This window comes from Ambystoma mexicanum, chromosome 11 (assembly GCF_040938575.1).
Source record: "Ambystoma mexicanum isolate Mex_15411 chromosome 11, UKY_AmexF1_1, whole genome shotgun sequence".
NCBI lineage: Eukaryota > Metazoa > Chordata > Amphibia > Caudata > Ambystomatidae > Ambystoma > Ambystoma mexicanum.
Genome location: NC_090934.1, coordinates 469,009,266 through 469,023,147, shown reverse-complemented (window position 1 = coordinate 469,023,147; position 13,882 = coordinate 469,009,266). Strand labels below are relative to the sequence as shown.

The window sequence follows — 13,882 nt, the reverse complement described above, 5'->3', positions numbered from 1 at the left end:
GCAGACTCAACTGGCTCAACACAGCATTGTGGTACAGCAGCAGTGATGGCTTGGAGCTCAAAGAACCGATAACCAGATGATGTTGAATTGTGGATGCTAGAAGGATCAGAAGGTCTCAGACGCAGAGACACCAATGCTTTGGCATCAAGCAGAGCTTGGACATACAGAGATGGTTGACTGCTGAGGTCAAAGATGACTACCACCAGGGGTTTTGCTAGGCCTGAAAAAGGTCCGGGGCTACGCTAATGACAGGACTGTCAGGACTTGGGGCTTGATAGCCTTTATGTGGTAGCCCCTGAGCGTCTATCCGGGGCTACACCCAAAAGACCCGGGGCTATAGCCCCCTCTGCCCCGCCCTAGCAATGCCTCTGACTACCACAGTCCCCATGCAGGAGATTGTGCAGCATCTTAGGTGCCCAAATCGGTGTCTAGGGAGTTTCCAGATACAGAGAGAGACAGGGGTCACTTCCTTGGTTCCTTAGGTTCTGGGAGGCCCAGTCCAGCACCTAATGAACCAAGGGGGGAGGTGAGTCCTTTATTCTTCCCTTCCCAACCAGGAGATTTTACAGTTGCAGGGTTTCTGTCACCTCCAGTGATCCAAGTCTAGGGGACCAGCGTCCATGGTCAGACTGAGACAAGAAATAGGCCCGGACACCCAAGAAAAACTGGCCCACTTCTCGCCTCACGACCCTTCACCTGTGTTGACATCACCAGAAGTGATGTCATTTGAAACCACCCGAAAGTGACATCCCGGGAAGCGATGAAACAAGACCTTTCACCCCTTGACAAAACAGAAAGAGGCATCAAATAGCATTGTTCCTAAGCACACTACGAAAAATATGGTTATGATTTCACTAATGTGATATATATTTCATACAAGAACGGATCATCATATGTATCATTAATATCTGTGTGTATAGATCCATATTGTCAAATTACTGTGAATGCAAGCATACGTCCAAGGCCAAATGATATTTTATTGTATAGCACTTACGCTTAAGCTCTTTTTTATAGAACAAATATACATACACTATCACCCAACCTGTGTTGGTACTCATTTATCGACCTCAGAAGGATGAAAGGCTGAGATGGCCTTGCTGGGATTCCAACCTGCAGATCACAACACACATCGCAGCAGCGAGCGCTCAACCCACCGAGCTATCATATCAGCTATAGTAAAATGAGCATTTACTCTGTAGTGGATACCATTAAACTGGTAACTGAGATTTAACAGCAGACCAGTTAAGTTCATCTGCAGGTCTGGTGCCAAGTTGGCTGCATGCTGCTGAAGCAGCATGTAAATGATGCATGCATCATAATTTATGATGCATACATCATGCATGCAAATCCATCATCAAAGCAAGGTAACATTTGTTACCTTGCTTTAATGAATTATGTTGTTGGGGGTGCTTTTTGTTTTTAAAAAAAAAACATGTTTTTCCAAACCGGCCCAGGCATGGGCAGAAACCAGCCCCCAGGGACTACACATGATTTTAGCCGAGTGGCAGATGGGCCAATCCGAACCTGCCCGCACCTCAGTTACAGTAAGCCTTGTCCTTCCAGCTGGTCATCCCAAATAGGTCCTTGGGGTGGTTAAGGTTGGAGCTCCTGATCTTCACCTCTCTGGAAGAGGACTATGGGGGAGAACATACTTGCACTCAGGATCCAGTGGCACCTCCTCCAAGATGTGTTCAAAGATGAGTCAACTTTGAAGGCAAAAATGCAACAGTGGATTGATCCATAGCAAGTCTGTTGTTAAAGGTCCAATCAAAGCTGCTTCAAACACATTTATTTTGCCTTCTGATGTCATACAAAGAGTGATTTGCCTGTAGCAATTGGGGTGGGGGACAGGAAGTTTGGGCGCTCCATGAGGATTCAAGATGGTGAGACTCCTCTGTGTACTGAAGTTCTCTTCTGGGCTGCTCTAACTGCACCCCTTTCCTCTGTCTGCTTACATCAAAGGAGCTCCAGTAATCAGCACTCTACTGTTGTGTTTGCACTGTAGAGAAAGGACAGTCTTTGAAGCACCAGTTCCCTTCGGACCTCCCAAGGAGTGTGTCAGGAAACGGGATTTCAGCGTTATTCAGGACCCGTCTCAGACCTCCACAAGCTACAAGGAGTTGCACTTCAATAATGCCACTTCACACCGTGCTTACTTAAGACGACCCTGGCACCGTTCTATACCTTTCTCAAAGAGGGTTTTCCTCACGGCACGGACCAGTTTCCTTGAGCGCTGTCGGTAGCCTTGGAGACTAGCACAGCATTCTTGGATTCCCGGTCACATGAAGCGTACCACTGTATCACGTGACTGCGGGCTCTTAAGCCGTTCCGTAACTGAGTGTGGCGCTTCTGATTAAGTTGTTTTCTGCTACCTTGTATTCCTGCTACCTATCCTGGTACTTCTTGACTATGGAATTGTTTCCTTTGGATTGCCTCGTTTTTGCCCTCGTCTGCCTCATTTTCTGCTTATAAGTTGCTGAACCCTTTTTTCTGTCCCACGAACTGCTTTTGCCCAGCCCTTGTGTTACCTTGATATCTACGGTCTTCTACCCATCACGTTCTATGGTTTCCAGAGTGTTTCACTCATCCCGCCACGCCTGCATCCTTCCGACCACTGATCACGTCATTTGGATTACCCTTGCTTCGCATCATTACATATCCTTACCTGCTCCAGTTTGCCTCGCTCCATTCATCCTGGGACTCTGCATTTTTCATTTCCTCACAGGACACTGTTTCCACTTCATTTTTTGTGTCATCATTCAACTTACTTCTGTAAGGTGTCCTCATGTCGTTGGGTTCGGTGGCGCACTGAACGACAGACTCACCACTTCAGGTCTAGGCGTCCTTGTGCTGTCGGGACCAGTAGCGCACAAGGAACTAGAGACTCGCCACTCCAGGTTTAGGCATCCTTGTTCCGTTGGTGTAGGTTTTCCTTCCTCCGGACCAGAAACACCATCTTCCATCTAACCTGCATATTGGTAAGTATGGTTTGTGTAGAAGTGTTGTGTGATAATCTGTTTACCAAAACCCCAGAATTCTTTATTCTCGCGATGAATGTCTTGCAGGGGAAAGCCCATTTGAGACCCAAGTTTTACCTATCTGTAGCCTTCACTATTTACCACCACCACAGGTTGGTCCACACCTTTGACTTATCTGGTTTTATTGAACTGCAAGCATTTCGCCCTTTGATATCTGTATGGTTTTCTCCGCAGGTATCTAAGGTCTTTGCAGGTCCTCTCGGAATACCCATGTGCAGTTCAACTCGCCAAAGGTCAACTGGTGTCCATCTTCTGGTTAATAACCTTACTAGAGTGTTTTGTTTATCACTCAGGATACATATTATCTTGAAGAATTCTACGGCTACACTACGTGTTCAAGGGTCGTCAGAGTCTAACAGAGTGTTTCTGTTCTCTGGAAGAGGTGACGATCCTTTCTGGGGGGGTGGTGGTCAACGAGTGCCCCTCATGGGTGGGACCAAACATGGTTGTTGTGGGCACACCCAGCACAGATAACTTAAAACACACAGGGCCCTGTCATCAATGAGTCACTGTGCACCAAGCTAACTCATTATTGTGGATGTATAATTGTGTAATCTCAGTAGCCACTGTGTCAACACAGATATGGCTTATATTTACTTTTTATCAACTGCTACCAGACTGTTGGGATACACAATCACAATATTTTTAACCAGAAGTGTATAAAGTTAAAAATCCACTTACGATTTGGAACTTTGGGTTGCAGGAGTTGTGCTCAGGGTGCATGTGATCTTTGAACTTACTGTGCTTCCACTGCAGGGCAGTTGCTGGGGATGTCAGTAGATTGTCAGAGCAAGGTACATGGTTGGATTTAGCTTTTTGGCATGAAGCATTAAAAAACTGGGGTCTGATTAGCAGATCTCACTTTCAGAAACAGAACTGCCTTTGTCATTTTAGAATTAAAAATCTAAATAACTTAACCTATCCTACCCTCATCAGATGGCATATTCTCATGCAGATCCCTTGAGCTAAAGGGCCACAATAACCATGTACATGTAGTAATCAAGAATAGCATTTCAATCAATGTGCCACACGTTGGGTCACCCTCGATTATCAGACTAACGCAATGCTCCCTCAATTCTGTACCAGTGCTTCTAACATGAGGGCTTGGGGTGACTAACAAAGACATGGCCAGGTGTTTTCCGGTATACAACTGCCCTATTTCCACTCATGCATACAGTGCTGGCCAAGATAATGGCATCCAGGCCAAAGTTTATTTTGGTGGGTTCTTTTAGCCAATGAGATGTTGGTTGTTGGTAGTTCAGCAATTACCTGTAGCCCGAGGGTTGAGATTGCCACTGTGTCCATTCCCTGTGTTGTTGGGTTAGGGGTTGGTCCAATTAAATCTGAGACAAGAGCTCCAGCGACACGTGGTATCTCCAGAAGCATAAGAAATCATTAAAAAAAAGATCAGAGGACCATCTATGTCGAGGGGTTACTACCATTATTGGACATGCATTCAACTAACACCAAAGGATTCTGGATTTGTTGTTGGTTGGATTTAGCAAAGGCTTAGCAGCAGCTTCCGTGAATGTGCCACTGACAGCCATGAAAGCAGTTTGTCAAACTTCGAGTCATCTGGCCATATTCCATTCCCAAGCTCCTGGAGGTTTTTTTCTTCTAAATACGCCAACTAAGGCGATTGCTCCACCACAGGACCAATACATGGTTCTGTATGCTGTATAAGAACCCCATTCAAACCTTCAGAGAATTGAAAAATTGTTCTTATGTCATAGAAAACTCTCTTCTTGGTGATAGTTTTACCAGTCAGGAGATATGATGACCTACTTGCTTGATCTTATTTATTTATTTATTTGCATTTGTATAGCGCACTTGCATGGTGTTGTCAGGCTTCATATTTGAAGGCGTTACTGGGTGCACTGGTTTCGAGACCAGGACTGGGTTTTGTCTGAAAGGATGATCTAATTTTAACCTAGACCAGCAGTGGTTGAACCAGCCCTGTCGTTATCCACACAAGGATGGAGGGGTAGGGCTGTGTTGCCTTGATGTTAGAAGGGCGGTCCCAGCCTACTTAAATAGTCAAGAGCACTGGGAAGACAGGGGAGGAATTCCTCTGTTGTTACTTTAAGTAGATGGCTCAGAATGTTTATTGATATGAGATGATATATAATGAGTCATTTATAACGCGCCCTTTACACAAGTGTTTCTAGGCGTGACAAGACAAGGGATGGAAGACAGCTATTGAAAAAGCATATGAGATGGCAGATGTACTTCCCCCCACAAATTGTGCAGGATCATTCGAAGAGGTGTGTGGAAGCTTCATAGGATTGCATTACATCTATATAGAGAGGAGGGTAAGCCTCATTGGTGTGCAAGCGAACAGACCAATGTAACGGGGATCACCATATTTAATCTAGACATTTAAAAATGTACCCCACTTGAAGAGGGGACCAACTGTTTCTGAAAGTGCTCCTATGCTTTTTTTTAAACCAATTAAACATGTGCCGCCGTCTACAACGTACAGAATAATTTATTTTATTGTGAGGGAGTGTGGGGGGGGGGGGGGGTATTTAACACAAATGCCAACATAATTGCTAAAATGACACGTAATAGATATTTGGCAGTAAGTGGGTTAAACACAGTGTGGATATTTTATAAGATACCGACAATAAATTCCGTGACATCCCTTTTTTAGAACTCAGACTAATTTAAAAGAGCATGCAAATAAAAATGTTACATTATATAGCCTGAGTTCTTAATAACAAAAAAACCAGCTCAGTGCAAAATCCCCTTTTCCCGCCGTTTGGGCGTTGACTTAAACAAGGAACCATTCGCAGCAGAGGAGGGCCTTTTATGAAGCTTATAATAATGAAGGGGGCTTTCAAACAGGCACACACTGTCTTGTTTGACACATATTTTGGGTAAACATTCTGAACTGAAAAAGGGAACCTTCGGGTTATTCTCGCTGCTCCAAGCCTCTGCAGGGGAGGAAGGGTTAAAACCGGTCCGTCCACGCTGCCACCAGGGGGAGGAGGGGAAACTTTCTGCTCAGCTCAGCTGGCAGAGCAATTCAGTTCAGCTCTGGGACTAGTTGCAGTCAGAGCAGCGGGAGCCGTCCAACTCAGCCACATCGACGGATCTCTGCCCGGACCTGGGAAGAAAGGCTCGTCCAACAGGTACGTGATCCAAGAGTCTGTGATATCGGCGTGTAGTGGAACGAAGTCGTCCAGCTACTTTGCGAAGCACTTGTTGCTTATGTAGCCCTACAAAGGGTAGTGTGGCGCACGGATCAGGGGAAAGTGGGGTACCCCCCACTCTATGCGATCTGCGGCGTTTTGAGGGCTGGTGTAGTTTAACCCACCTTGGCCGTGAAGCCTTTTGTTTGAAGGCTGTCTGCGCTCAGTACCAGAGGCCTCCAGGGGGTGGGGGGATGGGGAGAGAAGTCGTTTCTCCTGCCTGGGAACTTTGCCATCGCCATTTATCATGTAGATGGATCTTTTTCGCATATTTCTATCCGGGTGAGGTTGAGGAGAGTGGTGGCTAATGTTGCCAAGTCTATGTCCTACGTCCAGACTGTGGCTGTGCTAAGTGTGGACGAGTTCTTCCTTCAGCAAGGACTGAGGCGGGGGTACATTTGGAGGGGGGGCAATGGGTCTGTGTGTTACTTACTCTAGGACTGTTAGGAGGTACGTGTCCTGCCTTCGGAAAAGTATTGTGGGCTGCGGCCGGGGCTGCTGGTTTGGCTCCTAACATTGGCTGCAGCGCAGGGCTTGCTGGGACCCTGCCACGATCGCCGATTTCTCTCCGCCTGCCTGCAGTGCTCAGGTGCTTTCTGGAACATTAATCAGTGGGTGGGGCGCTGGGCTCACCTCGACTACCAATTTTCAATACGCAGCACTTCATGCGAAGCGGCCAAGTGCCTCGGTTTAATCGTGACACAGTTTCCAGTACTGGATTTGCAGCAATTTGTTTGTTCAGTAAGCACCTACACGTTCCTGAAATACAAGTCGTGTTGACTAGAGCGACGGGACTGAAAGGGTCACAGGATACGGCAACGTTTGGCGACTCTTTCCATTTTTACCAAGTTTACTCCAACTTTAACACCTGCTGCTTCTCCCATTGGCGCAGTGGAGTAACTTAGTTGAAAATGTTGGGGGAATGACATCTAAAGGAAAGGTGGCCCCTGCCAAATGAGTTGGAGAAATGGCGTGCCACGGAAGTTTGGGGGAGAGGGGCAAGGAGGGGGATACTCTTGTCAACCTCCCTCCCCCAACAAAAATGACGGCCATGCACAGGAGCCAGAAGCGACAGTCGGCTTAGCAGCGCCCGGGGACACAGTGGTGCATGAAGCGCGAGGTTGATGTCTCCTTTAGCAGGGAGAGCAAGTCGCCCAGAATTCCCTGCCTATAGCTCACCTAGCCCTGTTTCTAGCCGCTGCATTCACAAGTCTGATGACAAAACTACAAGTACCAAAACGCAAAGCCGGAACCCAATTAGCTAATCATTCTTGAACCCTGAAGGGGACGAGAGAATATTTCTAACCGGTTGCTGTACGTAGAGGATGCAAGGAGCCAGGGGCTCCTATCGGGCTTTTTTTTCTCCATTAAGTTTTTAAGGCCAGCCCACCCCTCGAGATTGTCTGCAGAGCAGCACCACAACGTGGAAAGACGAGTCTGTGATTGTTAAATGTCACCGTGCCAAAAGGATCGGATGCTCAGACTGTATTTGAGACTGTGGAAACTACAAGGGGTGGAGCATCTCTGTGAAACTGGGCCACGATCATTGAGCGGGGCGGGTGCGTGCACCACATAATCGTCTGTTAGTTTCAAGTGCGTTAAAGTGGGGACGGGAAACCGCGGATGTAAATATCAAGGGCAAAGTGACTACAGACTTACTTTTTACACGCGGAAGGGGGCTGGGGTTCGGTGGTGCGTTTGGTGTATGAATGAAATAGCTCGCCGTGCACCCTTCTCGGTTTCTCGGAAGACCGAATATCCCTACCCAGCCCCCCCGCCCCCTTCCAGGCAGCCACAAGTGTAGTCATTGGTCACTGCGACCACGGTAGTGGCGTAAGAAACGCACGTGCGGGGGAACCACCTCTGTTCCAGGGACCCCAGGTTGCCACAGGGCCTCTTTCTGGACGGTGAAAGCAGCCAGATCGCCTAGCCACATGGGAGACCCCCCCCCCCACTTTTTGAGTTGCAACACTTCGTGCAGAGCTCCGTATTTGCACCTCGTCGCTCCTTTGGGACATACAGGGCCAGAAGCAGGCGAGATGCCCACCTCAGTGAACTCATACGTAACATTTTCATCTGCCTTCCTGTGCCAACAGGGAGTGACATGAAAGGCACATGCCTTTGGCCAGCACACTGGCAAGCCAGTCTTTTATTTTGTAATGGCAGTCTTCTTTCCACCAAAACTAAAATGTTGCGGGTACTAACATTGCTGTGGGGAGCGTCACATGCCACACATTGCTCGCAGGTCCAAGACGGCTTTGCAGCTGTCTGGTCCTCTTCTGTGAGTGAGAAACTGGCAAGAAACATCACTGCATAGAAGGCTGCCCAGAGCAATGATAGTGGTTATGATTAATTCAAAGCCTTGCATTCATCACTCTGGTGGTGCAAAGAGGGCACCCAAATAGAAAGTCACACTAAAAACCCCATTTGAATTATATTGCAATAGATTTTGATTTTACTTGATCCCCCTCTAGAGTACATTTCTCATATTTGAATCCTTCTTTCTCACCTATCCTCCGGGAAGCGAAACCCACAGAATAGATCTATTATAGGATCTCGTATTGAAGATGAGCATAAAACCCAATGGTGATCTGTTAACATCTTTTCTAAAGAGCCAAGTTCATCAATTGGAGGAGAGAACTTTAATGTTTAGAACACAACCTTCAAAATGTCGTCTCCACAGATTTGATGAATTAGTTAAGGAGAAGAAATAAGAATTGAGGTGTTTGCTTAGATTATGTTAAAAAAAACTGGTAGATGTGTTAATCAATTTGAAATAATAAGGACATTAAAACAAGATTTTAAAAATAGGACTAAGTCACATAATTCAATCTGATATCAACAAGACTTATGCTACAGATTTTTGTAAATTATTAATACAAGATTCATGCTTTGGATCAAAGTCTCCCAAAAACGGACGAGAACTCTGTCTCTGAACTTGTCTGGACAAAATTCTTTGCAGAAAAATATCAGGATCCCTTTTAACAAGCTGCCTTATAATCCATCTGATGAAGACTGGGTCACTATCAGTGGAGTTTGATGACATTTCTAATCGAATTAGGAAAGTCAACAATCCGAGAGCCCCAAGTCCTGATGGGCACTACAATATCAACCTTCGGGGAATCCAGAAATGTGGGGCAGAATTTTATGCCAATTATTCTACCACATCCTCGGAAGAAACGCATTCCGAGCTTGTGGCAGCCATCTCACATAGTACTGATTTGTAAGAAAGGGGATAAGTTGAACCCTGCAATTATACACCCATAGCACTTATTGACCTGTCCAGCAAAATGTTTGCCTCTATAGTTCTTGGTGAATTTAATGCTTGGATCATCAGGTTTTAGAAAATACGTGGGCACACCCCTAAATGGATTTCTAGTGTACTTACACAACAGGCGCAATTCTTGGGGGGGAAAAAACCTTTATGTGGCTTTAATAGATTAATAATGGCCTTCAATATGGTCATCAGGGGCAAGACCCTGTCCCTTCGGGTTACTAAGGCCAAATTCAGAAGGGGCAAGTCCCCCAACTTGTAAAGAACTTTTCTACACATTTCAATTTAGCATTTAAAAACAAACTCTAGCGTGGCAGATATTGTTAATTTAAAGTTAAGTGTGTATATATATATATTTCAGCTTATAACTTTAATTCTCAAGTTTGAATTCTTGAGTTAAATCAACACGCCTGTTCGTCGGCTTTTTAATGATACTTAAACCATTACTGTGCGACTTATGGTTCTTGATAAAATGACCAAAATATGATGGTCCACCTTAACTAATGGCAATTTCTAAACATATAGGCATATTTTGACTTCAATTTCACATTGTTTTGTTTCCCCATTCAACATGAGATCTGGACATCTGCTGTGCTTGTTGGTTTTGCCAGCAATTAATCAATTTGCATTCTTGCAAGGTCAAAGGCTGGGCCATGGGTCTGCTTATCTTGAAGAGCTGAGAAGATGGCCCCATCTCCAGCTCATGGGTAATTTTATGTAACCCATCCCTTGTTAGGTCTTGAGCTACACCACACATCGAATTTAAACATATTTTGTAAGAGGGAATCCCATTAAATGAATTATCTGTTTTCCCAGAGGTCAGCTGTTGACCTCACAAAAGCCTTAGAGCCTGATTCATGGAAGTGTTTTATAATGGTGCAATCCAATAGGAAAACTTTCCATGAATCAGGCTCTTAGTCCAGCATAGGTTGGCGCTGCAGAAACTTCAGAGATTGTCTTTCAGATAGAGAGCAAAGCAGAGGCCTGTATCCATTGGGGGAAGGTAGCTTTGAATCTCAGTGCTAAAGCCAGCTCTAATGAACAGACATTTGTACTTTTAAATGTCACCATTTCTTCCTTTACACGTGAGGCCTGCATAAATAGTTGACCTCAGCTCATATGCAGTTTTCTCCTGTGCCATGCCATCAATGTTCATCTTTACGTCCTGGTGTATATATTGCACATAATTCTGGCAATGGAGATTCGTTTTCCAATGTGCTTATTGTTCTAATCTGCAGAATGCACACCCTTCCATGGTAACTTTCTTTTGGGAAAAGTGCACTTTGAGGCCTCAGTTGCCTGTATTCGAGTAGGCCTATATTTTTGGACTTTGTGAACCACATGCAGGGTCCATTTCGTTTTATTTCTCTGTAAACGGCGGTTTGATGTGGCAGTTGAGTGACATAGTGACTCTTTGTCAGCACACGTTGTGTTTTTCCAATTACAAAAAATAATTTCTTCACTCTTAGGGTCCAATGTGAGTAGAGGCAGTTCATTTGATCCTGGAGCTGACTTTAAACACCACATTGCAATAAACTAAGAGAAGGACAAGGGTGCATTATGGGGGATATTTGTTCACAATTCAGCAATGTTACAAACCGATGTCTTTTCCGGCAGAATCCTGAAATGGTAGACCAAAAAGTTTAATCATACCAACTGTGGCATATATCAAAGACATCCTGGACACTATTTAACGCCAGACCTTTGTTTTTTAGATTATCTTCACCAGAGATTAATAATAGTGGATCACACCAATATAAAAATTGAACAGAGGTAGTTTCGAGTTGAGAATATTAATTATTAACTTTTACTTGTTGCAGGTCGTATGTTTGATTGGAATGTCTTGTATCTTTATTTTTTAGATAAGGATAGCCACAACTGAGAGGAACTCTATTTAGTTACTATGTAATACAAATTAATGATGGATACATCACATTTTATGTATGTGTTTTACTTCTTTTTTTAGGTATTATAGGAAATCTGTATGAATTCATAAGAGGTTATAATTATTCATGTTGTCTATATATTTGTACTGATATTCCTGCTTTTTTTTCCTTCTTTTGCAAAGGTTTGAATAAACCATATACAAAAAATATAAAAACAATTATAAAAAATATATATTCAATTTGTTAGGTACCTCAATCAGTTGATGCACCTGCTTCTGGTAGGTAATGTGTGTCACAAGTTTGTATTCTGTGTGTGCTGACAAATCTTTCTGGAGCTGACAATGAATAACATTGAGTTGGGTCCTGTCTCTTAAGGGACAGGCAAGCAGGCAGCAAACACAGATACTATTAGGCTTATACCATAGTGGAGTTTTCCCAAGTCCCTCTCTTCCCACGGGCAGAAATGGGAGCAGCTGACAGTTCCCACATTTCGCGGATGGTGGTAGAATGGAGAGACAGATTAAAGGGAAGTGGTAAGCCTCAGAATTAGGCAAGCAACCCCCCCCCCCCATGCCTTAGGTGAGTTTCTTAACATTCACCACCCCACTTTCCAACTGAGTAGCAGATGGAGACCCCATGGCCAGTGGAAATAGGCTGAACGGGGGGGGGGGGAGTGTGCTTAAAGTGAAATCTGGCTGGTGGACTCCTTACAGGTCGTGGCCCAGGTACGGTTCCTCGCCAACCGAACATTTTGGTGCTTATTTCACTTTTCTCTATGGATTTTACCTCGGTTCACAACGACTGGTGGTGACATGAGCAGTAAACATTTAAGCATATGGGTGGCACTATAAGAGATGATTATTATACAAGGAGCAAACACTGTAGTCTAGTACACCATGCACGAGCTAGGCTTTTTGTGTAGTTGGCAGTACACAGAATCACCTAGGTGGTCTCAGTTTTGGCAGCTAAAGAAAGTAATATCCCTTTAGGTCTAGTAATTTTCCCAGGACCACACCGTCTTCAAATGGAGAAGCCTAGCCATGAGCCCCGGCTTTCTGGTTGAACAGTTTGCAAATATGGGCACTTAACCATTACTGTTGCATGTTTAGTTGTCTTGTGTAAAGGATGGATGTTTGACAAGTTCTGGCTTTTTAGCTAGCATCGTTCTGTGTTGCCGGTATACAACACAGGCCTAACCGTACCAGAATGCAATCCTATGGGTGCCCAAAAAAGCCCAGACTCAGCAAGCATCTCACATGAGCCAACTTGAGATCTGTCTAATATGCACAGGTGACCGCCTCATCTGTCCTTAGTATTTCAAACAGCAATGCATGTCACTGGTATGGATGATGTAAATATGAGCTGGACTCTCACAAAAAAACGAAACGTACAGTAAGTTGCAGCCGCTGGTGATTTTGAGTTTTAGAAAACGGTTTTACTTTATAACTTGATTTATTTAAAAAGTTGGCATCCTGAGTTTAAAGCAAAATCAAACCAGAATTGGGTCTTTAGACACTTCCTTATCCACTGCTTGAGGTAACTCTGTGGCTGATAGGTAAGTCGCACACAGAGGAGTTCATGCACATTGCTACCCAGAAATTAAAAACGGATTTGGCTTTACTGGGTTCAAACATGTATGTCATCTGCAGCGTGGATACAGACCTCAGCAGCAAGCACCTAACACGGTGAGCTATCCGTCCTGCAGGTGAACTTGAGCTGTGTAGGTGAGCGGCCCACTCGCCTATGACTAGGCAGTAATATGTGCTACATGAAGTCTCAAGTGCCCCTTTGTTTGACCACAGGCCGGGGGGCACTGCCAAATTCCAACCTCACAAAGGAACTGCCTTGGAGTCTTTGAAGCTCTTGGCCAATCAGGCGAATGCCCGCCCTGTTTCATGGGCAGTCCATGGCTGTATCCCACGTGTATGGGTGGGAAACGAAAGTGTTAATTACACGGCCGGGAACCGTGGGTCACCCGCGCGCCAGGACCTTTGCCCTGCTATTTTAGGCCTCAATTCTTCAGTGGGAGCCGGGGCGCGGCGATACCAGGACTGACTGGGCATCGGCGGGGCCTCTCGCCACCTCCCTGTGACTCGGGCTACTTTGAATAATGACAGGGCGTGAAAGTAGCAGTGGCGTCTCTGAGCCCTGATGTGTATTTATGTCACCCTCCCTCTGCTTCACGGGAGGTCCGTGTTCTATGCTTCCTTTTTGAACCTGGGTGCTGCTACTTCTTTGCTTCAAGCCTAGTTATGTTACAAATGGCAGTGCTGTTGCGTTGCCCCCTTTCAAACCCTGTGTGCTGCCATCGCCAGTGTAGCGGTGTGTACTGTCACCTATATGCCTTCAGTTCTGGTCTGTCACACGGGCCTCCAGGATTGGTCATGCTAGCTCTGTGACCACCACCCCCCCCCCCTTATCTATGATACCACTGTATACTGGCCTGTATAATGGCTGTCATGTAGGGTGACAAGATTTAAAAAGTAAAAA

The 13,882-nt window shown here is 45.2% G+C and overlaps 1 protein-coding gene across 1 annotated transcript in view; it reads left to right on the top strand.

Annotated features, from left to right (window-relative positions):
• The first annotated feature begins 6,021 nt into the window (after positions 1-6,021).
• The window catches only part of CD82 (CD82 molecule), a 339,614-nt gene continuing 331,753 nt past the window's right edge, over positions 6,022-13,882 (top strand). The window contains exon 1 of the mRNA XM_069623312.1: positions 6,022-6,172. The gene's annotated coding sequence lies outside the window, so the exon portion shown is untranslated. The remainder of the gene's footprint in view (positions 6,173-13,882) is intronic.